The sequence below is a fragment of the Artibeus jamaicensis genome, unplaced genomic scaffold (genome assembly GCF_021234435.1).
Source record: "Artibeus jamaicensis isolate MK-2021 breed Jamaican fruit bat unplaced genomic scaffold, CSHL_Jam_final scaffold_584, whole genome shotgun sequence".
Taxonomy (NCBI): domain Eukaryota; kingdom Metazoa; phylum Chordata; class Mammalia; order Chiroptera; family Phyllostomidae; genus Artibeus; species Artibeus jamaicensis.
In genome coordinates this window covers 2623649-2628003 of record NW_026522048.1, presented here as the reverse complement: position 1 = coordinate 2628003, position 4355 = coordinate 2623649, and the positions used below count along the sequence as shown (strand labels likewise).

The following is a 4355-nucleotide window of genomic DNA, read 5'->3' as shown; positions in this document are numbered from 1 at the left end:
ACTGCAGAGCCCAAACTCTCAACCATAATCCCATCTATTATATTTTCCCTTAGTTGAAAGGCTGGGGACACATGGCCAGGGTGAAGACAATAGGACAATTGGCCCCTTTGTTCTGTTTGAATCATCTTCATGCTCTACATTTCCATTTTGATTTACTTTGTATATTGAACATAGACTACAGATAAAGTATTTTGCTGGATACTTTTAATGAGATATACCCCCACTCATTCAATTCTCACAACACTATAATTTTCCCAGTATTAGAAATGAGAAAATGGAGGCCTCAGGCTCAGAGCTACAAGTAGCAGATGTGGACTTTGAGCTGTAGTTTGCTCGACTTGGAAGTACTTTTATTACACTATGTGATTGATGTTAGACTTGGCATGTGCAAAGCTCTGAGAAGCAGAAACATGTAGTAGCTACACATACAGAAGCTGGTGCTTTACTGCCTATATTTGAAGCCCTTCTCTTTGGCCTCCATTTCCTAATTTGTAAAAGGGGAATATTTCCTGCTTTATAGAGACTCTAGCAAAAATTAATGAATTATTATAGAAAGACTCTTACAACAGTGCCTGGTGTGTAGTAAAAATTCAAAAACTGTGAGTTATGAGAAAGGTCTGGAAGAAATATGTGGTATAGACACCTATAAATTAGTTTTACCTGTTCTTTATATTATTTGCATCATCAAAAGTTGATGATACCAGAGAATAGGGATTAGTTAAATTATATAGAATAACAATGTTGCTCAGTGGGACTAGCTAATTAGTCTAGTGTTGAGGAGAAACTGAATTTTGTTGGATTTTGAAAACCTGGAGGGCATATGAAAGTAGCAGAAAGTAAAGTGAAAGCTCTGTATGTAGGTCATTTGTGAAAGAAATGAAAGAAGAATAATAGACTGCTTGGGACAAATTAGGCAGATTTTCCTATTTGGGAAAATAGGGAAAAAATACTATAGTGAATAGTATATCATAATGAAGGTCAGATTGTGAATTCAGGTCAGAAAGTTGGAGCAATAAATACCTTGAAAACAACTTACATCTTTGTATTAATTTATTCATTCACTGATAAACATTCATAGAAGACCTCCAAAGTGCAAGGGGTTATCAAAAACACTAGGTGAATCATAAATCTCTTACTTTCAGAGTTGATAAACTAATAAAGGGATTAAGATGGGCACACCCTTACAATTTATAGTAAAAACTTGTGTCAGTCACAATGAGACATAGGTGAAGCTATAATAACATTCAGAGGAGGGAGAGATTGCTTCAAACTGAGAGAAATTGGGAAGTATTTGTAGACATGATAGCAAACTGAAAGGAGAGGAATTGAAAAGATGTTTAAAATAGGAATTACAGGATGGAAGGGGTTATGCCTTGGACATCCAGATGTGAGAGTAAACCTGGATTTGATTAAAGAAACAAAGTGGAGTTTATAAAAAGGCATGTAGGAGAAAGATGTTTGGGAATAAAATGAACAGAAATTGACAACTAAAGGGGTTTTGGCATAAGAAAGAAAGAGAAGTAAAAATTGATGAGGGGTTTGATTTCAATGACTAGAGAGTTGTTAGAATTGGCAGAAACAGGTTCTGGCCAAGATGGAGGTGTAGGTAGATATGTTTCACTTTCTCACACAATCAAGAGAAGAATAACAACCAATTTAAAAACAAAAACAACCAGAACTGCCAGAAAATCAAACTATATAGAAGTCCAACAACCAAGGAGTGAAAGAAAAAACATTCATCCAGACTGGTAGGTGGAGATGGGAAACCAGGGTGGAGAGGATGGTGGCAAGGCAGTGGCTGGAAGACTGGGCAGGAATGAAGGTGGCTGGTGGACCAGGAGGTGCCACATTCACTTGCAGATAAGCCAGGATGAGCGACTGGGGAATGAGACAGACCACACAACCTGAGGTTCCAGTGTAGGAAAGTAAAGTCTCAAAACCTCTGCCTCTAAAAATCTGTGGGGGTTGTGGTGGGAGAAACTTCTAGTCTCACAGAAGAATCTGTTGGAGGGGGCCCACGGGATCCTAGAATGTACACAAGCCCACCCACCCAGGAATCAGCACCAGGGCAGCACCTGAAAATGTAAAATCCCCTTGTGGGAAGCTGAGGAAGTGACTGAAACCAGGACGAGAGCCTAGCAAGTGGCATTGTTCCCTCTCTGACCCCTCCCCCACACATAGCACCACCCTGCAGCAAAGTGGGTTGCCCCACCCTGGTGAACACCTAAAGTTACACCCTTTAGAATTCTAAAGGGCAGAGCTTTAGGCATTTACCATGTTCAGATCAATCAACACGATATACTGCATTAACAACATCAAGGGTAGAAAAATTATAGTATCATATCAACAGACACAGAAAAGCATTTGAAAAGAAACAACATTCATTTATCATTAAAACACTCAATAAAATGGGTATTGAAGGAAAGTACTTAACATAATAAAGGCCATATATGACAAACCCTCACCTAATATAATATTTAATGCTAAAAAACAAAGGCTTTTTCTTTAAGATTTGGAACAGGATGTCTACTCTCATCATTATGATTCAACATTCTATTGAAACTCTTAGCCAGAGCTATCAAGCAAGAAAAGGAAATGTATCTAGATTTGGGAATAAAGAAGTAAAATTGACACTTCTTGCAAATGACATGATTCTATACATAGAAAATCCTGAAGACTCTACCAAATGACTATTAGAGTAACAAACTCTGGCTGGGTAGCTGTTGGTTAGAGTATTGTCCTGATACACCAAGGCTGTGGGTTTGATCTCTGGTTAGGGCACATACAAGAAGCAACCAATGAATGTATAAATAAGTGAACAACAAGTTAATGTTTTTTCTTCTGTCTTTCTCCTCTTCATTTCTCTTTCTCTAAAAGCACTAACTATATAATATTTTAGATTATAGTTTATTGTTTATGCAAATGCAGACGTCCCAATTTTTTCCCCTTTGCCCCCCTCCGTATAGCTCCACCAACACCCTCAGGCAATCCCCATAAGCTAGTCCATGTCCTTGGGTCAAGCATATACGTTCTTTGGCTGCTCTATTTCCTGTGCTGCACTTCACATCCCCGTGACTCTATAACTACCAATTTGTACTCCTCAATCCCTTCAATTTTTTTGCCCATTTCCCAAACTCCTCTCCCATGTGGCAACCATGAAATGTTCTCTGTATCAATGTTTCTGTTTCTGATCTAATTGTTTCTTTACTTGACTTCAGATTCAATTGTTTATAGATATGTATTTATTACCATTTTATTATTCATAATTTTTTTCTTCATCATCTTAAAGAAGACACTTTTAACATTGTTACCAAACATCAAGTGGGGTCCTGCTTCCCACCATCACCCTCTGGGCAAAATTCTAGAGGCAAAGTTTTGGTGATAAAGGAAAGGAGTCTTTACTCAAAAGTTACACAATTTTGAATAACAGCTGTACACATGTATTAGTCACTTAAGACTATCGATTAAGGTTGAATTCTTTAACTCTTTAGTTACAGCTTTAATCACTTAAACCTATCAATTAGGGCTAAATTATTTAACACCTGAGTTCCTCTATCATTACTCCTGTTAGTTTTTAATTATTTTATTTTTATAAGATTAGTTTTCAAACTAAAACAACATAAGATACAAAAGTTGCACAATTTTGGAGGAATGGCAGACCTCTTCCTCAAAGCCCATCCGCTCTATAACACCCAAAAAAGAATAACCTTAATAGTTATCTGGAGGGGAGATACCATGTTCACGAAGGTGGTTTTCCCAGGGTGAGGCTCACCCATTGCACTCTAGGTGTGCTGCCTCCTGCAATTTCCCCAAGTGTGGGAAACTCAACTGCATAATTTGTGGTAATGGGGGACTGCATCTGCACTCTCCCCTGGTTAAATAAACAAACAAACAAATAAATAAATAACCTTGCCACCTTCTGCCAGTAAAGCCTGATCCTAGGCTATGCCTGGAGTTGCTTCTCCCACTTAAAATACTGTTTCTTGAGAAATTCAGGCAGTTGCAGCACTATCATCCAGGCATCCTCAAGGAAGAGAGCCAGTCTCTGCCCACCTTTTGTTTTCAATCTTCTGTCCCATAATTCCATGTACTTTGGAGAGGCTCAGCTTCTCAGCCCATCTCCTCCCAGACTGTTTACCATTGCCTCAGGCAACCTGCTCTTACAACCTCTCTCTACTCTTCCCTAGTGATCTGATTAGATCCCTCTGTAATAACATTTCGTATAATAGTATTTTGGTGGTGATGAATGACTTTAGCTTTTTATTGTCTCAGAAGTTCTTTATCTCCCCTTCAATTCTAAATGATAGCTGTGCTGGGTAGAATAACCTTGATTGTAGGTCCTTGTTTTTCATCAC

The 4355-nt window shown here is 38.3% G+C and overlaps 1 non-coding gene across 1 annotated transcript; it reads left to right on the top strand.

Moving 5' to 3' along the window:
* Positions 1 to 3711: 3711 nt before the first annotated feature.
* On the top strand, positions 3712 to 3872 carry LOC119036388 (U1 spliceosomal RNA). Its single transcript, XR_005079986.2, has one exon. It is a non-coding gene; the product is annotated as a U1 spliceosomal RNA (small nuclear RNA).
* Positions 3873 to 4355: the final 483 nt, after the last annotated feature.